We start from the raw sequence: 22,142 nt of genomic DNA, 5'->3' as shown, positions 1-22,142 counted from the left end.
GCCATGTAGCCAGAAAAATACTCCATTTCGTCCCATAGCTTGGCTGTCTGCACTCATTCCCCACTCCCCAAAATGAATACATACAACAAATTCTATTTTCTTTTTTTTTGGGAGGGCAATTGTTGATTAATGAATCATCTTTCCTGTAATTTTTATTTTTTGTAGACTTAGTTTGGCTAGGTTCCCTGGCATTCCTGTTGAGATATGTAATGGAAAATTTGACCTCACACTCTTTGCTTTTTTGTAACATCACAAAACACTGATATAACAGTTACAAAAAAGTAGCTTGGAAATGAAGGGATGCACACAAAAGAGAAAACTCAGGGTGGAAACGAACAAAGATACATTAAATCATCTGGAAAGTAAACATTTAGCTTTATAGACAGGGAGTTACATCTATCTTTAAGAACAGCTCATTTGTTACAGCCTAGGATGTCACAGTGTTTCCATCGTAATTCTGCTTTTCTAAAGAGATTATAAACCAGACATAAAAAGTCATTCTCAAAATTCACTTGGAACACAGGCAGCCCGTTTTGTAGATCTTATAACTTTTTCCCAAAATGGTGATTTAGGGAGGGGCAGACAGAATAAAGGTGTCAGGAAGTGATTTCTTGCGTTTAGTCATATCTGAGTTGAAATAAAAGCTTGGCAATCATCCTTCTGTGATCGCATCCAAGGGTCTATGGAAAATGTAACAGGTCACACAGAGTCAACTTTGGTACTGTGAAACTTGGGATCTGGCAGTAGAGACATGCTTTAGGACAGGTCTGTCAGCAGAACTCACGGAATGAACAAAATGGCTGTTAAGACTGTCTTTTTACATTTTAACATAATGAGACTGTACTACTCAAGATGAGACTATACTCTCTTCCCAAAGTTAAAAGAATCAGTCCTTTAAATGTACAATCCTAAAAAGTTTCTAGGTCTTATTTGGTCTCTGGCTCTCTGATTTACTCACACTGAAGCGGACATTGACCCAGCCGCTGACTATGAGCTGAGAAATTACTGACTTCAGAGGCCCACAAAGCTCCCACCACCAACCTCTCCAAAGGCCACAGTGCCCTGGTATAGGGCATCCAGTGAGGTGTTTCATGATAACAACACAGGGTGATGTGTGTATTCTCAACCTTCACAAGTACCCATGGTTGTCAGAATGCATATACAGAGAGTTCAGTTTATGAATCATCTGGACGTGCTGAAAAAGGAAGAGAGGGAAGAGCAGATGCAAGGAAGGCTGTGCACATCACTGCTTAGTTACTCAGGCTGCTGGGAAATGCGCAGATGTTTTCTGATGTCACCTAAGTTGTTTCTAAAACCACTGCCACATCTGTGTAGTCTTCCCTATAAAAACGCATTATTAACTGGAACTATACAAATAATTTTCAGTGGAAAAAGTTTTATTATATACAATTGATGGACTGGATGAGTAGTCTTTATTTCAATAATAATGATTTTTGTTTTTTTTTTAGAAGAGGGAGTTACAACAGGAGAACCATGAAGTATGCAAATAAGCCACAAGAGAAGAGTTTCTCTTTGTTTTTATGTTGTAAGTGGTAACAGATGGCTACCTATTCCAGAGAGTGTCTTAGGTTTTACTTCTCACTGATTTTGGCAGATGCAGACTAAAAATGTATTCAGACAGCTTGGAATAATTGTATTTATCCACTTATAAAATGCAGGTGGACTGATAAAGAAAGCTTTTAACTGCAAAGAGAACCATTAGGGAAAAAATTAGTATGTGCCACTTAATACCCTGTTTAAGGGAAGCATGAGATTTTGGTTGAAAAAAAATTGGTGATATATTAAAATATCAACTCCAGGGAGGATGTTCTTCTAGAGTCTTCAGGATTCCTAAAAAAATTTCTAGGTCTTATTTGGTCTCTGGCTTCTTTGATTTACTTACACTAACCTTACATTAATTTGAAATAAATTTTACCCTATACTTCCCATGGGGTATTAAACCAAATTGGTATTTTGGTAGAACCCCACTTAAATCAGCTTTATACTTTTCAGCTCTTAATAGTCCTGTGAGTGTGTTCATTCATGGGATGTACTCCTGTGACCAAAAACACTTAAGAAACAAAAACTGATCAGTCTTTTTTGCAATCAAGTTAATATGTGAATTGAAATAATTGAATCAGACAAAAAGCATAATGATTTGCATCATTACAGTGAAAGAGCTGGACGTTTTTGATAAACTATCATTTTAAGACAGCAATTTTCACAACAATAAAACAGAGGTGAAAAGTACCACTTCTTATTTTCTTCTGTAAGTATTAAATTTAGGAACATCTATTAATGCTATAGGGCTTCCTGGTGGCTCAGACAGTAAAGAATCTACCTGCGATGCAGGAGACCTGGTTCAATCCCTGGGTCGGGAAGATCCCCTGGAGAAGGGCATGGCAACCCACTCCAGTATTCTTGCCTGGAGAATTCCATGGACAGAGGAGTCTGGAGGGCCACAGTCCACGGGGTTGCAAAGAGTCGGACACAACTGAGTGACTAACACTTTCACTTTTCTCTCACCAATGCTATTGGGCTTCCCAGGCGGCTCAGTGGTAAAGAATTCACCTGCCAATGCAGGAGATGCAGGACACATGAGTTTGATCTCTGGGTCAGGAAGATCCCCTGGAGGAGGAAATGGCAACCCATTCCAATATTCTTGACTGGAAAATTCCATGGACAGAGGAGCCTTGAGGGACTCAGTCCATGGGGTTGCAAAGAGTCGGACACAACTGAGTGACTGGGCACGCATTAATGCTGAAATTAAGGAACTTGTTCCCCAACATCAAATTCTCACTTCCTTACGCAAATAATTTTGTATGTATGTATCTTTCCAGAGACATTTCATTCATATGCAGACAAACATACATATACATAGGTACTTCCCTGGTGGCTCAGACGGTAAGGCGTCTGCCTACAATGTGGGAGACCAGGTTCGATCCCTGGGTCAGGAAGATCCTCTGGAGAAGGAAATGGCAACCCACTCCAGTACTCTTGCCTGGAAAATCCTATGGATGGAGGAGCGTGGTAGGCTACAGTTCACGGGGTCACAAAGAGTCAGACACGACTGAGCGACTTCACTCACTCACATATATATGCACATATACATATTCTTTCCTCCTTTTATTATATGCAAATAGTGGCACTCAAGATACACTGCTCTCTCTGTGCTTTTTGGACTTAGCATTATACTTCGGAGAACTTTCTGTATCAATACATAAAGACTTTTCCAGTCTTTGTTTATTGTATTCCACCAATATTAAACATCCTTATCAAAGTACATTTAAGTTGTTTCCAATCTTTTGCTATGACAATGTTAATCTTTAAATTAAATCAAACTGTTTATAAGAAAATACATTTGTCTTATGAGTTTTTGCTTGCTGCTACGTCCTAACCCAATTCTCTATGAACAGAAAATAAGCTAAAAAAAAAAAAAGAGGAAGAGGCAAGACGGGGTCTTGGCTAATCGGTTTTTGGATAACATCATACTCTTTTTTGTGATTAGTAAAGCAATAATTTTAGGATAGCCTTAAAATAATAGACATGTTATCTCATTACCATTCTTATTATTTCTGTAACAGTTATATTTTAATGAGAAGAAGACAGAAAGAAGGGAAAACTCAAGAAGTTCAGAGCTAGTTAGTGGAAACAGCAGCTCTCCTAAGGCATGGATTCAAATGACCTGAAAAAAACTACTCAGGTAATTGGAAAAGAGAAATCTGAGGTACAGCCTTAGCTCTGCAAAAGCCTTAATTTGTATTTTGGAGCAAGTTATCAAACACACTCATTTTCTTCAAAAGCATTTAAGCACAAATATAGAACCAACTCTATGTTGTGAGGAGCTTCACAAAGCAAGCCAGCCAGATACAGCAACTCTTAGTGGAAGAGAGCTAAAAGAAATGTAGCTATACCTTTCTTTACAGATGGGGTTTGGGAAATTGTCGATATTCATTACATTTTTAAAAATTTTATGCTTTTAACAGAAAAATTATTAAATGATTTCTGTAGCAAATTTGTTGGGAGAAAAAACTTTATATTCCTCAGCTCATCTTTTAGTATGAATTTCAGATTTCCATATTTTGAATTAGCTTTATTTAAAGTGAAGACAACTAACTCTCTGTGCCTGTGTGTATGCATATGTGTGTAGCTGCTTTGTTTTAGCATTTAAATTTTTAAAATTTTGAATCAACTTCAAACTTAAGAGAGAAGTTGCAAGAATAGCATAAAAAACTCTTCCATGTTCTATCCAGATTCACCAAGTGGTAAAAATCTGCTTCTTTTGTAATTTAGTCTCTCTTTCCATACATACATTGTTTTCCTAAGCCATCTGAGTTGCAGATATCATGTTCTTTTGCCACTAAATATTTCAATATATATTTCCTAAGAACAAAGGTAATCACTTAGTTTATGACAGCACAATAACAATAAGGAGACTTACATAGTCACATTATTATTATTTAATTCACAAAATTAACTTGAATTTTTACTATCTCAATAATGCAACTTTTTTCCTAGTCCAGGATCCAAACTGGGATCAAACATACGTGTAAATATTCCTTTCTCTTTGGTCTTCTTTAGCCTGAAATAGCTCATCAGCTTTTCTTTGGGTTTCCAGACACTGACACTTTTGAAGAGCATCTTTCACTTTGCATTTGTCTGATATTTCCTTAACATTAATTTTGCATTTGGGGGAGCAAGGATATCACAGATGTCTTTCTCAATGCATAACATCAAGAGGCACATGATGTCAGTTTGTTCGACTACTGGTGAATGTAATTTTGATCACTTGGTTAAGGTGTGACTACCAGGCCTCTCCACTCGAATGCTACTATGCCCCATGGATGTTATTAGGTTGGTGCAAAGTAATCGCGGTTTTGCATCGTTGAGCTTGGCATGTAACATTGGAGTACATTCTTAAATGTGGTTGTGTTTACATCATTTTAATGCACATTCCCTCGCTTTATCTTTTTTTGCTAATGACTTATTACTTGCTGTTTACTTTATATTTATTTTAGACCATGGAAATAATGTTAGACAAAAAACAAATTATAGCAATTTTTAAATTCGATTTCAAAATGGGTCATAAAGCAGTGGAGACAACTCACAACATCAACGATCCATCTGACCCAGGAACTACTAATGAATATACAGTGCAGGGGTGGTTCAAGAAGTTTTGCAAAGGAAATGAGAGCCCTGAAAATGAGGAGTGTTGTGGCCAGCCATTGGGAGTTGACTATGACCAACTGAGAGGATCATCGAAGCTGATCCTCCTACAATTACATGAGAAATTGCTGAAGAACTCAATGTCTACCACTCTATGGTCATTTGGCATTTGAAGCAAATTGGAAAGGTGAAAAAGCTTGATAAGTGGGTGCCTCATGAGCTGACCACAAATCCAAAAAATCATCATTTTGAAGTCTCATCTTCTCTTATTCCATGCAACAACAATGAACAATTTCTCAATTGGTTTGTGACGTGGGACAAAAGTGGATTTTATATGACAATCATTGATGACTAGCTCAGTGGTTGGACCAAGAAGCTCCGAAGTACTTCCTAAAGCCAAACTTGTACCCCAAAAAGGTCATGGTCACTGGTGGTCTGCTGCCTGTCTGATCTACTACAGCTTTCTGAATCCTGGCAAAACCATTACACCTGAGAAGTATGCTTGGCAAATCGATGAGATGCACTAAAAACTGCAAAGCTTGTAGCCAGCATTGATCAATGTAATGGGCCCAACTCTTCTCCATGAAAACACCCCATTATACGTTGCACAACAAACAGTTCAAAAAGTTGAACAAATAGGGCTATGAAATTTTGCCTCATCTGCCATGTTCACCTGGCCTCTCGCCAACCAACTACCACTTCTTTAAGCATCTCAGTAGCTTTTTGCAGGGAAAATGCTTCCACAACCACTAGGAGGTAGACAATGCTTTCTAAGAGTTCATCGAATCTTGAAGCACAGATTTTTATGCTACGGGTATAAACAAACATTTCTCCCGGAGTTTGTTCAAACTCATGTCCATTGAGTCAGTGATGCCATCCAACCACCTCATCCTCTGATGTCCCCTTCTCCTTTTGCCTTCAGTCGTTCCCAGCATCAGGGTCTTTTTCAGTGAGTCAGCTCTTCACATCAGGTGGCCCAAGTATTGGAGCTTCAGCTTCAGTATCAGTCCTTCCAATGAATATTCGGGGTGGATTTCCTTTAGGATTGCTTGGTTTGATCTTGCAGTCCAAGGGACTCTCAGGAGTCTTCTCCAGCACCACAGTTTGAAAGCATCAATTCTTTGGTGCTCAGACTTCTTTATGGTCCAGCTCTCACATCCGTACATGACTACTGGATAAATCATAGCTTTGACGATACAAACTTTTGTCTGCAAATGATGGGTCTGCTTTTTAATATGCTGTCTAGGTTTGTCGTAGCTTTCCTTCCAAGGAGAAAGTGTCTTAATTTCATGGCTTCAGTCACTGTCTGCAGTGATTCTGGAGCCCAAGAAAATAAAATCTGTCACCACTTTCCCTTTCTCACCATTTATTTGCCATGACGTGATTGGACCAGATGCCATGGTCTTCGATTTTTGAATGTTGAGTTTTAAACCAGCTTTTTCACTTTCCTCTTTTACCTTCACCAAGACGCTCTTTAGCTCTTCTTCACTTTCTGCCATTAAAGTGGTATCACCTGCATATCTGAGATTGTTGATATTTTTCTTGGCAATCTTTATTCCAGTTTGTGAGTCATCCAGCCTGGCATTTCACATGATGCACTCTGCACATAACTTAAATAAGTAGGGTGACAATGTACAGACTTGATGTACTCCTTTCCCAATTTTGAACCAATCAATTGTTCCATGTCTGGTTCTAACTGTTGCTTCTTGACTTGCACACAGATTTCTCAGGAGGCAGGTAATGTAGTCTGCTATTCCCATCTCTTTAAGAATTATCCACAGTTTGTTGTGAACCACAAAGTCAAAGGCTTTAGTGTAGTCAATGAAGCAAAAGTAGATTTGGCATTTTTTGCATATCTCTTACTTTTTTGATGATCCAACAGATATTGGCAATTTGATCTCTGATTCCTTGGCCTTTTCTAAATCCAGCTTGTACATCTGGAATTTCTCAGTTCACATACTGATGAAGCTTAGCTTGAAGGAATTTGAGCATAATCTTACTAATTTGTGTCATTTTAAAAATTCCATATATAAGTGATATTATACAATATTTGTCTTTCTCGGTCTGCCTCACTTTAATCTCTAGATCCATTCATGTTGTTGCAAATGGTATTATTTCATTCTTTATTTTTTATGGATGAGTAATATTCCACTGTATGTATGTATGCATGTGTGTATATATACACCTATATATAATTTAAATAATTGATAGTCAAAACATTAAAACCAGAAAGTAGAAAACTACAGTCATTTAGATACCCTACTCTAGGGTGAAAACAGCCACCTCAGACAGATACACACACACACACACACACACACACACACGCTGATGAGTGTGGACATTCTCCTGAGGCTGCTTATTTAACAGGAAGTCTTGGCTTGTAAAGCATAGTGCTCCTTCCTGTTAGGAAAACTGACACTGATATTCTTGATCAGCATAACTTCAAGAAAGCTGGTTTATCCATCATAAATCTGAACTGACTTACTAGTCAATATTTTCTGTTACATTTAAAACAACATGTCTGCTTAATCTGACTGATAAGGAAGACTTAAGTGACCAAGAATAGCCAATTCAGATGGGATTTGAGGTCCCCAATCATTTTTTCCTTTATTCAGGCAACAGAAAGAACCTTTTAGGGTTCTGAAACTAAATGACAACCTTTTCTCCAATGTTGATTTAAAAGGTGCATTCCTTACAAAAGCTAGTGTTAAAATGCTAGTGAATTCTTTCCGTCTGGGTACAATCAGAATGCTCACATTCTGTAGCTTGCACATTTTAAATAAATACAGACCAAATAACTTCTTATTGCTGCCATGAGCATGGGTTTTCTCCAGACAGCAAGTGGCACTAGCACGCATTTGTCCCCCAGCTGCAGGTGTTGTTCCCTCCCTGATTTCCTTGACCTACTAGTGGGACAGTCTAGAAAAATCAGTGTTGTGATACATACAGATCAGGAAATTATCTCCTGATGGAGTCTTGTGTCTGTAATCACCCGCAGCCAGTCTTGCCAATTTCAATGGATGATGATGCAAATATACTTTTTTTCTTAAGTGTATTAATAAGTTATTAAGCTGCGATTCATGGGGTTGCAAAGAGTCAGACACGACTGAGCGACTGAACTGAACTGAACTGAATTTAAGCAAAATAAAGCATGGCAGGGTGAATAACAGCAACCATATTTCTTCAACTGAATATACATACTATACGTCTGGTTGTAGTTTCAAAGAAATCTGGATTAAATAACAAAATTCACATATGAAAAGACTGCTAAAAACTGGACTTTGGTTTCATTCAGTCATACACAAAACAGCTACTTTTGTACTATATTGCCACATTTAGAGAAAATGAAATTGCTTGCTCTGAGACATGTATACTGGACACCTGAATCCTGACCATAATTCGTAGAAAGAATAAAATTGAGAGGGATAAGAAGAGGGCTAAATCACCTCATATTCTTGGTACACCAGGGATTTTTATTTAATTCTGATCTGTCAAAGAGGCACTATCGGAAATTCATTAAGCTTTCCAACTTTGCTACTGAATATCTGAAATACTCTCATCCTAATAGCTGGCTCTCCAGACTACTGGGTAAAAATTTAGGGTCTAGCAGTTGAGGGGCAGTAAATGTCTTGGTGTGGAAAAGTTAACACAGAGCTCAAGTTAAGGAATCCTGGTCTTGCAGACAGTGTTTTGCAGGGGAAGTTTTACAACGTTACAAGCATTAGTCATAACCTTCAAGATAACAGCAAGCTCTAGGAACTGTGATTTTCAAAGGGGATGTGGGAATGAGCGTTTCGATGGAAGCTTTCCAGAGCTGCAGCTGCCGAGCGTGTGGGTTTTGCATTGGCTGTCACTTGATAGAGGAAGGGTTGGAGAAGAATTCTTTGAGGGCAAGTTCAGACAGTGAATAGTTCAAGGCTGCAGCAATAAATGGACACGCAAAACACAAATGTTAAAAGACACAATTGGTTTGATTTCTGAAGGTTTTAAGGGGCTGAAACCATTCTATTACTGTACAATAACCATGCAGAGTAAAACTAACATGAGATAATAATAGTCAACAACAGAGTTGAGGATGGTTTTTCCAAATTCTGTTCTTTTTGGACACCATTTCTCATCATGGTAATGGTGCAGTGGAAACAGCATCAATTTTTGTGTTAGGGAGACAAAGATTTGGCCCTGCTACTTCGTGTGTGTGTGGCCTGGCCTCAATTTCTTCTTCAATAGGGGAGTAATACCATCTTGCAGGGTTGTTGTGGGAATAAATGTATATTAGGTAGCAGTAGGTAGTAACAGCAGCTCAAAAAAAAGTATGTATTACCATTATCATAAAATTGATGCTCCTTTGTTGTAATAAGTCCACTACCACCTATGCAGCTGCTATCAGTAAGCTGACCTACAGAGCTAGAAAAGCTGTATTCAACAGCATGTAAATCATTCATACTGTTTTTTAAAAAGGTCCTTTATGGTTTTGAGTTTACAAGATTTTTCAATTTAAATTTTATCAGTATAGTTTTTATGTCATTAAAATAGAGATTTTTATGGGTTCTTTCAACACAGTAGAAAACATATTCTGTGAGTTTTACAATGTCATGAACTAGTTTCTGCCAAAGAAGAATACACTTAGCTGTTTCCTCCCTGCCTCAGACAGATTTCACAATGATTCACCAATAATGAAAACCACCAGCTGCCATTCCTAATAAAATGGTCTATTGGAGCTACATACCTTATGGTAAACTCTAAGTCACATGCCCTCTTCTTATTTCTGCCTTTCTTCTCGAAGGCCAGTTAAAACTTGTCTTTCACAAATCGTAAGAGAGTAAATCAAAATAACCAACCTGGAATTTGACCAAATACCAACCAAGAATACCTAAAATAGAATCAAGGGTCAGCGCATCTCCATATATGCATAGTTGCCAGTCATTTCCCTGACAACATTTAAATCATCTGTCCTTCAGGTATCATATTTTGTCTCTTCATGTTTTAACACCTATAGTCTTCCTTGTATTTTATTATTTATTCCCCAAGGGCAGGGGTTAGCAAACTGTGGCCAGTGGTTCAAAATATGGCTCACAATCTTTTTTTTTTGTATAGCCCACAAGAATGATTTTTACATTTTTAAACAGTTGAGAAAAAAAAAATCAAATAATCCTTCCTGACATGTGAGCAATATACAAAACTGAAATTTCAGTGACCATAAATAAAGTTTTATTGGAACACATCCATGCTCATTTGTTCACATATTATCTGTGGTTGCTTTTGTGTTACAGTGATAGAGGTGAGCAGTTGTTATAGAGACCATATGGCTGGCAAAGCCTAAAATATTTACATCTGACCTTTTACACCTGAAATTTGTTGACACTGCCTTAGGAGGTCTTTCTCTTGAAAGAAAGTGAGGCAAATACACATAAGTTTGACCTCCCTGTCTAGCCAGCCTTGGAAAGGCCTGACTTTTCAGTAAGGGTGGAATGGGACATTAAAAAAAAAGGACTGGCATAGGAAACATGAGACATGGGTCTCAGGTTTTATTTCTATGGTTGTTCTGAACAATCATGTACCCAACTTCCCTAGACCTATAACAGGGCTTCTCTCTTGCTGTGTTCAGTTTGTTTGGAGAAGAAGTCAGTCCTTCACTGCCTTACAGAATCACCAGGATAATATGTGAAATATTACCCTCATCCCCTCCCTTACTCCATTTCCTCAAATCAATCCAGGGTCAGCAGAATCCAAGGAAATGAAGTATTCCCAGAGGACTATGGGACGGAAGTTTAAAACTCAGTTTTAAGCCTATGGAGATAAACCCCCAATCACATACTTACAACAACGAATAATTCACCTTGGTCTCTACTGTATTATGGCAATAGTTAGGGCATATGAAACTTTCTGGAAATTCCCTATTATAAATATGACTGTTATCTACATAGTCTGAAAATATTGATACCTGAGAAAATATCTTCTAAATTATAGCATAAAAACAGATCTAAAGCTGGACAAAGGGATGGTGATGGGATGAACAGAGATAACTTTATATTCACAGTAGAGCCGTGTGCAGACATATGTACATTCATACAGATATCATCAAACGCCAAATACATTTCTAATCAGAGTTCCTATCTCATGCATTTTCTACTGCAATGAGAATCTACACATTATCATTCCTAAGCTAAGATTAGGCTATATAACTGCACAGTAAAGAGATTTTTACCATCATCTATTTAAAAAATACATTTTACATTATTGGGTTATGAAATACCCAAAACTTTTTATCATTCCAATTCCTTGCTATAGAGTAGGAGAGGTGATTGATTTCATTGCATAGATTTTCATTTTGCTAACTATCCAGCCAATGTATACTGTGTGATAGAAAAAATCATTAATTATTGGATACTAGTTTAATGTAAGGAGAAGGCAATGGCAACCCACTCCAGTACTCTTGCCTGGAAAATCCCATGGACAGAGGAGCCTGGTAGGCTGCAGTCCATGGGGTCGCTAAGAGTCGGACACGACTGAGTGACTTCACTTTCACTTTTCACTTTCATGCATTGGAGAAGAAAATGGCAACTCACTCCAGTGTTCTTGCCTGGAGAATCCCAGGGGCAGCGGAGCCTGGTGGGCTGCCGTCTATGGGGTCGCACAGAGTTGGACATGACTGAAGCGACTTAGCAGCAGCAGCAGCAGCAGTTTAATGTAAAAGGTTAAATGAGTTATGGGCACAATGACTACTCATCGTTAAAAGTGGTGAACAGGGCAGGGAGTCTTGGCATTCCTTCTGGTCACACTGCATTACTAAGTCACTTTGGAACAGGTGCTCTCAAAGGGAAAGCAGGTTCTGAGAAAAGGCTACAGTGAATGACACAAGAATAGATGAGAATACTATGGCTGATTCATATCAATGTATGACAAAACCCACTGAAATGTTGTGAAGTAATTAGCCTCCAACTAAAAAAAAAAAAAAAAAAAAAAGAATAGATGAGAATGAATAATAATTTTTGTAAGTTCGGAGGACAAATAAATACTCTGCTACAAGTATTATTAAAATCACCCAAACTCATTAAAATAGAGTTGGAAAAGTTTTTAAAGGACTCTGAACCCAAGTTTCCTTCATGGAAAGTCAACATGCATGTCAGGTAGCCATTTTTCAGTTTCTACCTCATTATTCATTTCTTCCCTTCCTCATGCATACCAACGCACTCCCTTTTGGTACAACTCCAGTGATTACACAGTCAAAAATGCACAAGAAAGTAGATAAAAGAATACTGAAACAGAAAATAGGAGTTCCAAATTCCAAATTCAGTCTCCATTAACTCTAGTTGTGTGGCACCAAGCAAGTCTCCGGTGCTCTCTGGACCTCAGTTTCCTCACTGTAAAATAAGGTCTTCTCCAGTTCTCTCTGGCCTTTTCCAGTTCTGAATTTCCCTGTGTCTATAATGTGCACCTTATGCTATAGAAATGAAAGCTACAAAGAGCTGTAGACTTTCTTCTTACATTTCCTATTTATGTCAAACTTAGGCTGCCTCTGTATATTCCAACACTTTCTAAATTTCATCCTAACACTTTGTCTTTACCTCAGCTTTCCAGATTTTGCCTATAGCTTGATTTTTCTAATCAGAGCTCCTATCTCATGCATTTTCTATATCTCAATGCTACCATGATTTAGAATTTGCCCTTTTATAGTCACTCAATAGTCAAGGCTTAACTACAAAACCCTCCATGTGGCTTAGTCTGTCTTGCAAAATTTTGAAGTTAAAAAACAAAAACAAAAGATCATGAGAAATGTTTTATTGTTCTTAAACAAAACTAAAAATGTCTTCAGTCTTCAACAGACTGTTAGTAAACTGCTCAATATTTGATTTGACTCTTTTTTTCATGATGAGAACGTATGGGTCAGAAAAAACTGTGAGCTCAAAGAAATGCTATACTTTTTATAAAAATGACAATGTACATTTGGTATAGTCTAAGTATATATAAAAATTTTTTTGGAAGCAAAAATGCTGTATATTTTAATATGATAGTAGCTTGGCAAAGGTTGCAAATGCAACAGGAGAATGACTATTCGGCATTTTCTTTTTGTAACTAGAGTGGGTAGAGTTAAAAAGACTAAATGTGTCTGGGGAAACTTCCTCTACTAAACAACCATTATAACCCATATCTACAGTGTTATATAACTAAAACCAAATTTATTTTTTTGCTAAATAAATACATTTAGTTATGGAAGTAAGATATTTAAAAATTAACTTCAATATTTTAGTTATAAATGTGAACATAAACAATATTTTCTCAGCTATTTAAGTTCAAAAACAATTTTTTTAAAGCAAAAGGAATGGAGTCTAGGTGATAAAATGACTGCTAACAATTGACTGACTTGTTTGAAAAACATCACCAGGATATAAATATGCCATACTTCAGTAAAAAGTTGCATCAAATAAATTACCATTTTGAACAGTTTACAGTGATGTAATGAGTTTTGAGTCTTCCCACTGAGCTGAAGAATCAAAACTCCTTATCACGGCCTGTAAGATTTGACCCTGCCTGCCTCTCCAATACCTTTTCCTATATCTTTTCTCCTTCACTCCCTACTTACTCTAACTTTCACTTGATCTATTCCAAAGAATCAAACTTTTTTCTGCCCATGTGTTTTTATATATGATTTTCCCTCTGTTCCCGTGGGCTTGCCAGGTGGCTCTAGCGGTAAGAAACCTGCTGGCCGATGCAGGAGACGTAAGAGATGCGGGTTCGATCCCCGGGTCGGGAAGGTCCCCTGGAGGAGGGCGTGGCAACCCACTCCAGTACTCCTGCCTGGAGAATCCAGTGGACACAGGAGCCTGGTGGGCTACAGTCCACAGGGTCACAAAGAGTCGGACAAGGCTGAGCGACTTAGCATGCACTCAGTTCATGGTGCTCCTCCTCTTAAATCATTGCTTGTACAACTCTAAACTCCGTTGTGAAAAAGCAAGTAAAACTGTTTAAATGTTTCCTACCTTCAGAGGTTCGGAAGTTCACACAGGAAGCTGAACTAATCCACCTACCATTTTCTAGATTCTAAACAGCAGTGCATCAGGACAAAGAGTGTTGAGGGTAAAAGAAGAAGCAAGCTCTGAAGTTCAGCGGGGTGGAGCAGGAGGACACCGTGTGCAGGGATGAAGGGACGCTTCTGTTGTTTTCTGGGCGGGGCAGGTGTGATGCAGTCACGAAACCTGTCCCCAAGCCACTATATGCAGCTGAAGAAGTCTCTCTTCTTGACCCTGCGTCAGAAGGCGACTTGTGTTTGGCCCACTGAAGAGTTTTGTCTGGCTAAAAGTTGAAAATCAGGAAAGGAGTACATCAAAGCTGCATATTGTCACCCTGCTTACTTAACTTATATGCAGAGTACATATGCGAAATGCGGGGCTGGATGAAGCACAAGCTGGAATCAAGATTGCCAGGAGAAATAGCAATAACCTCAGGTATGCAGATGACACCAGCCTTATGGCAGAAAGCGAAGAAGAACTAAAGAGCCTCTTGATGAAAGTGAAAGAGGAGTGAAAAAGTTGGCTTACAACTCCACATTCAAAAATGAAGATCATGGCATCTGGTCCCATCACTTCAGGGCAAATAGATGGGGAAACAATGTAAACAGTGACAGACCTTATTTTTCTGGGCTCTAAAATCACTGCAGATGGTGACTGCAGTCATGAAATTAAAAGATGCTTGCTCCTTGGAAGAAAAGCGATGACCAACCTAGACAGCATATTCAAAAGCAGAGGCATTACTTTGCCAACAAAGGTCCATCCAATCAAAGCTATTGTTTTTCCAGTAGTCATGTATGGATGTGAAAGTTGGACTATAAAGAAAGCTGAGCGCCGAAGAATTGATGCTTTTGAACTGTGGTGTTGGAGAAGACTCTTGAGAGTCCCTTGGACTGCAAGGAGATCCAACCAGTCTATTCTAAAGGAAGTCAGTCCTGAATATTCATTGGAAGGACTGATGCTAAAGCTGAAACTTCAATACTTTGGCCACCTGATGTGAAGCACTGACTCACTGGAAAAGACCCTGCTGCAGGGAGAGACTGATGGCAAGAGGAGAAGGGGACGACAGAGGATGAGATGGCTGGATGGCATCATTGATTCAATGGACATGAGTCTGAGAAAGCTCTGGGAGTTGGTGACGGACAGCGAGGCCTGGTGTGCTGCAGTCCATGGAGTTGTAAAGAGTCGGACACGACTGAGTGACTGAACTGAACTGAGAAGTTGAAAAAGTTGCTGTTGTCTTTTTTTTTTTTTCTGCTCCTCCCTCCATGGGATTCTCCAGGCAAGAGTACTGGAGTGGGTTGCCATTTCCTTCTCCTGCTGTTGTCTTTTTAAGATTCATTTATTTATCAAACATTTATTGAGCATCTACCATTTATTGAGGTACTTTTCATAATGTTAACTATACAGCAGGGACCAAGCACAGAAAAATATTCAAAGTTCCTACCCTTTTGGAATCTACAGTCATGTGGAAGACAGGTAACAAACAAGAAAAATGTGTAGTGCATTAGATCCTGATACGTGCTAAAAACAAAGCCAAGGGGGAAAGCAAGGGTGTGAGTCTGTGTGCGTGTGGCTACAGGTTTAGAAAGTGTGGCCAAGGAAGGCCTCACGGAGAAGGTGATATTTCAGAAAAGGGTTGGAAGGGATGAATGGGTCACAGAAATACCCGAGGAAAGAGCATTCCAGGCAAGGGAACAGCAAGGGTGAAGGTCTTGATGAGGTAGTGAGTTGGGATATTTGAGCAAAACTGGCAGGAGGCCACTGTGGCTGCAGAGATGACGTCAGAGAGCCTCACGGGGCACTGGGAGAACTCCGGCTTTCACTCTGAGTGAGACGGGAAGCCAGAGGCTTGTGAGCAGAGGAGCAACATGATCTGACTTGTGCTTCAGTAAATAGATCCCTCCGGCTGTAAGAGAGAAAGCATGGGTGGAAAAAAACGTGGGAGACTACGGCAGTAATCCTGGAGAGAGATGATGGCGGTTTGGGCTACAGTAGTGCAACAGGAAATCACTAACAAGTGATCAGATTCTGAATATATTTTTAGGGAAGAGCCAACAGGATTTCCAGATGGATTAGATGTGGGTTTTGAAAGGAAGAGAGGGGTCAAGGGCAACTAAAAAGTTTCTGGCTTAAGCAAGTGGAAGAAAGGAGTTGCCAACATTCAAAATGAGGAGGCTTAACAATCCACACTTCCATCTTCCCTCAAAACACTAGAAGATGCGGTCAACGGTCTATCTGCGCTTTTCACAAGACGAAAGTCAGCTGGAGCTGGGAAGCAGCTGGTCCCTGGAGAGGGGCCACTGGCCCTTTGGTGCATATAGGTCTTACTCCCTGTTTTCTTCAACCTGGCTTTTTGTATGAGCAGCTGTTTGGGCCAGCCTGACTGCTGCAGATAGCTTGGGTTTGGGACCTCTGCCCGAAGTTGTCTCACAACTCTACTGTCACAAAAATACACCGTAAACTTGCCCATAATTCTGACTGAAGAAAGTGAAGTTTTGAGAAAGTATTTATTTAAAAACAGGGTATAAACAGCACACCTCTTATTCTAGCTTTCCCCTCCACTAGTGATTTGATAGCAACCTGGGACAGAGGTCTACCCTCTGTCTCTCTTCTCAGTGAAAAGAGAAGAAAATCCTCTTCTGCATATTCTGACTTCAAGTCTAAATGCCACTCACTTGACTGTCTGTGGCTCCAGTGCCCAGCAGTGACTCTGGTTCATATGGTTCTGCACCATACCAGGTCAAGTACCACATCTCACTCTACCCATAAATTACAATTTCAAAGTGATCATAATTCAGAATTTGACCATAAAAGAGTAAGATTTATTTAAATGCATCAATATGATCTTTGCTCAATGCAGCATACATTTATAAGGCCTCCTCATGTTTAAGACACGTTATGAATATTTTCTCTTTATTTGTAAATTAGATTCACCATAAACATGTTCTATGATTATTACCTATTTCACTCAGTTCAGTTCAGTCGATCAGTCGTGTCTGACTCTTTGTGACCCTGTGGACTGCAGCACGCCAGGCCTCCCTGTCCATCACCAGCTCCCCGAGTTTACTCAGATTCCTATCTATGAAACTGGCTTAGCATAAAGCGCCTGGTGACACAGTCTCTGCGCAAGACCCGCTGTGTTTCCCTTTAGCAAATAAAAACAAGGTGAGCCCAAGCATCTTGTTTTGCTTTATCTATCAGGAAGCTCAGAGCTAAATGTAATGTCCAACAATAATTGAAACAACAATACTAACTTAAGTACAACATTTTCCCCTTTCCTTCATATTCATCCTAATGGTTTTAGTTTTAGCTGCTCAGTTCTAAGCACTTTTTGACTCTCAGTTCAGTTCAGTTCAGTCGCTCAGTCGTGTCCGACTCTTTGCGACCCCATGAATTGCAGCACACCAGGCCTCCCTGTCCATCACAAACTCCTGGAGTTTGCTCAAACTATGCCCATCGAGTCGGTGATGCCATCCAGCCATCTCATCCTCTGTCGTCTCCTTCTCCTCCTGCCCCCAATCCCTCCCAGGGTCAGGATCTTTTCCAAAGTGTCAACTCTTCGCATGAGGTAGCCAAAGTATTGGAGTTTCAGCTTCAGCATCAGTCCTTCCAACGAACACCCAGGACTGATCTCCTTTAGGATGGACTGGTTGGATCTCCTTGCAGTCCAAGGGACTCTCAAGAGTTTACTCCAACACCACAGTTCAGAAGCATCAATTTTTCGGCGCTCAGCTTTCTTCACAGTTCAACTCTCACATCCATGCATGACCACTGGAAAAACCATAGCCTTGACCAGACGGACCTTTGTTGGCAAAGTAATGTCTCTGCTTTTTAATATGCTATCTAGGTTGGTCATAACTTTCCTTCCAAGGAGTAAGCGTCTTTTAATTTCATGGCTGCAGTCACCATCTGCAGTGATTTTGGAGCCCCAAAAAATAAAGTCTGACACTGTTTCCACATCTATTTCCCATGAGGTGATGGGACCAGATGCCATGATCTTAGTTTTCTGAATATTAAGCTTTAAGCCAACTTTTTCCCTCTCCTCTTTCACTTTCATCAAGAGGCTTTTTAGTTCGTCTTCACTTTCTGCCATTTTGACTCTAGGCAACACCAAATCTTTCCTGATAGGGGGTGGGGCAGGAGGGAAGCACTGGAAGGAAGGGTGGGGAAAAGGAAAGTGATTAAAAAAAACTTTCCTATTTGATATTAGAAAAGTAGCATATATAAGTTTGTGAAAGAGATCAAATAATATAAACCTCACTGCCCTGCCTCAACCCCAAAGCAGCTTTGTCTCACAAAAGCAGTCCTGAACAGGCCAGGGCTGTAGATTGGGGAGGAGGGTAAGTCCTGCCAGGAAAATTCTTCCCCACAGCCTCTCTCTCTCTTACCTAATTATGGTCATTTAGACACAGAAACAATAAATCTCATGACACGGATTAACTCCCTATAATAAAGAAGGATCATTTTTGATATCAAGGAGAATTTAAAGAAAAACATGTGCTAATCAGTAACCCCAAAACTATGGGTAACATAAGTGTCAAGACAGATACTTTGTGGTAATAAATCAAAATGCACTTTATAAAGCTGCATTCGGCCAGCAGAAGGACAAGCACAACAAAGGGCTTGGATATCAGTTCTCCTCTGGTGTCACCGGAGAAGTGTGGCTTGGGAGTCAGGACACCCAGCTCAGCTTCCATTTAGTCTCGTGACCTTGCAGAAGTCCTGTAACCAGGCCAGGTCTTGTCTGTAAAATGAAGAGAGTGTGAAGAGCATAGACACAGAAGTTTTCCTACCTTACAGCACCACTTATAACATTTGGTCCCTTTGTTTAACTCAGGGACGAGCCCACACATGCTGAATGCTGGAGGCTAGAACTTCACCAGAGTACAGGGCACAGAAGCGACACGCAGGCCTTGTTGACCCTTCTGTCACCAGCACCCAGCTCTCTGAGAAGGAGATTAAGTCCGTCCCCCTTCCAGTAGCAGCGGAAAGGGTCCGATACCCGGGGACACGCAGCCGGGGCCTCCGGGCAGGTTCTTACCCTCCCTGGGCTCCGTAGAAGGCTATTCTCCACTGAACCCCCTGCAACTTCTTCCAACTGTTTAAAGAGTGGTATTTGCTCCCAAGGCTGGTAATGCCTGTTGAACTTTCAGTTACATAATTTAATCAAATATTATGTATTTGATGAAACATGACAGTGAAAGGCAGAGTTGTTTTCCACACAGACTACACGTAGTAATTGAGAAGACCTGATAAAGGCACATCACTTAAAATGGCTATCAAGGCAGATATAGGTCAGACAATTCTACAAGAATGGAAAACGCATTGTAAAAACCTAGGATTCTTTCTAAAGCCTTTTCCTACTTTACAAAATTGGTATGGGAAGCCACAGAAAATGCAATCAGTAAGGTATAATTAATGCGAGGAAAATGTTAGGAAATTATAATCAGCAGATCTATAATTGAAGAAAAGGTCTTGACCCTACATCAAGGTTTCTACTACAATGGAAAAAAGAATAAGAACCATGGAGAAATGCTACCAAACCCCCACGTTCTTATTTAAAACCAGATGAAATAAGCAATGACGACACTGAAAGAGCTTTCCAGTAAGTGGCTATGGAGGGAGAGGGAAAGGGGAAGACTGGCTTAGGGTCATGGGAAGCTGGGGCAGACAGACACACAGACACTACTTTTGACAGTCTGGCATGTCCTTGATCCACTTCTTCAGAGAGTCACAGGTTCATCTCTACCACCTTTCCAAGTAAAGATTTCTTTAACTAGAAACCTTAGTAGATTTTAGTTAAAAGTTATTAACTGTAAAAAGTGAGTAACTAAACTCTGCCCCTGCATTCTCAAAATTTAAAATTATATATTTGATAAATTAATGAGTAATAATGTTAGTTGAATTTACTTGGGAAAGGAGCATTGAGAACAAGAACCCCAGATGCTTTGGTTTTGTAAGAGTAAGACATGCGGAGTGTGAGTAGTCCTAGGTAGAAATAATAGTTTTCAACAGCAAGACCAGGCCTATAATTTTCTGCAGCACACTATGACATCATGGTTTACATGAGGCCAACTCCATAAATCAAGATTTACCTAATTAGAGATTCTTCTGCAGATCTATTCAATACACCATTAGAGCAAATAATTAAAACTGCCTAGGCAATAATACAAGCCAGATCTGTTTACAAAAACGTTCTTTTCCCCCCAAAAAACTCTTTTAGTTTCACCACCACTTACAGACCTTTCACATTTAGTAAATTATAGACTTAGAGCATTTCTTTTAGTCTGACTTCACTTTCAAGGAATTCTTCAATTAACTTTACATTGCTTTAAGCTGTTCATCCAACGAGAAAACAATCTGTGGCTTCTGACTCCTTTGCGTGCCAATGGCTGCCATCCATGTTTGACTTTCAGACACACTGTCTCTTGAGAGCCAGGCTCTGTTTGCATAAAACCAGTCAGTTGTCATAGCATTCTGACAAGCACTATAGAAAAACAAGGAACAGTACTCCAGAGTGGCTACACTGGGAGAACTACCAGTGCAAAGCTAACTGCATGGGGGACGCACAGGACAGCCACACCCAACCACCCGGCCCGAGCCAGAAGGTAACACGTACTGCACTTTCAGCTGTGAACTTTCCATTTCCAGGCGTCATCTCTTTATCATCAATTCCTTCTTGTCCCTTCTCCTCTTCTTTCAAAATGGATAAAACACCAGAAACTCATGGAAAAGTGTGGTTACTCTAAGAGGCAAAAATGCCAGTGGTGATCGAGGAAGCAAGAGATTGTGCTGCCTTTCCAATGGTTACAGTGCGTCTAGTGTCAGATCATCAGCCAGATACAAGTTAGAAACAAAGCAGAAACAGGAGCTCAGAGGTGGGACCTTAGTCGCAAACTTTGAATTTTCTGAGTCTGGTAGAGCACCTCAATCTTCTTTGTTTCTTAAGGCTCACTCACTGATGCTTTTTTTAAAAAGAAGTACAAAAATAACAATTGGACAGTGGAAGATAACCATGGGAACAAATGAAAACAAATGATGATCATTGAAGAAAAAAGACCTTTAGGCTTTCTACCCATTACAGCTGACTCAGGCAGCATGGAATCTCTCTCTTTCCTTCCCCCTGGGTTTTGGCAGTTTCTCCATGTTCCTCACCTATGTCTGTCCTATGGAAGCACCCGTGAAGCCAACAGAATGATGTTTTGAAGGACTCTTGAGTACTCAGGCTCAGTGTAAGAGGCACAGGAGATTCCCCTCCCCCCAGTTAGGCTCAGTGCTGTTCCCCTAACAGGATGTGCAACTGTAGACACTGCAGGCCTTCCCACAGCCACAGAACGAACATTCCGGCAGAGCCAGGCCCACCAGCATGCAGGCAGAGCCAGAGGAACAAGAGAGAATGCACAGGCCCGGTGAAGCCAGTGGCTGACAGTGGGCTTGGCCCTGGTTCACCATGGGCTGATGAGGGATGGGAGGACCTATGAAAGTCTACTCCTCAGAGCAGAACAGCACCTGACCCCCCTTAACGTTACTGCTACTGAACCTGAATCAAAAGACCTGTAGGACTCCTGGTAGGACTCCCGAGGTACCCGAAGTTATTCTAATAGCATTCTTTCCCCTTGGTCTTCCCTCTCTATTTTTATTTAAAATCCCCACGTGAATTTGATTATGTTTAGTTTGCAAGCTATTACAGCTTCTCTGTAGGAAAAGAGGATGGGTAGAACTATGTCTGTCTCATGTCTGCTCTCTTTCTCTCACCTTCTGAAAGGGACCAATACAGACACATATACACACACACATACAGAGCTAGCAGCCAAGCTATACTTCCTTCTGCATTAAAAATGATAAGAGTTTTATAAAGTATCAGATTTTTTTTTTCTTTAACTTACAAATAATCGTATCTATAGAATTATCTTTATGTCTGTTCTGAGATTTTAAAAATACAAACCAAAGATATCTGATATACTGATT

General features: G+C 39.9%; 2 protein-coding genes across 3 annotated transcripts in view; one reads left to right on the top strand and one right to left on the bottom strand.

Annotated features, from left to right (window-relative positions):
• Positions 1 to 22,142, bottom strand: part of CMSS1 (cms1 ribosomal small subunit homolog) — a 372,794-nt gene that overhangs the window by 136,081 nt on the left and 214,571 nt on the right. The window lies entirely within an intron of this gene.
• Positions 1 to 22,142, top strand: part of FILIP1L (filamin A interacting protein 1 like) — a 293,518-nt gene that overhangs the window by 68,436 nt on the left and 202,940 nt on the right. The window lies entirely within an intron of this gene.

Source organism: Cervus elaphus, chromosome 31, assembly GCF_910594005.1.
Source record: "Cervus elaphus chromosome 31, mCerEla1.1, whole genome shotgun sequence".
NCBI lineage: Eukaryota > Metazoa > Chordata > Mammalia > Artiodactyla > Cervidae > Cervus > Cervus elaphus.
The sequence above is the reverse complement of the archived record's forward strand: the minus strand, read 5'-3'. Positions and strand labels throughout refer to the sequence as shown.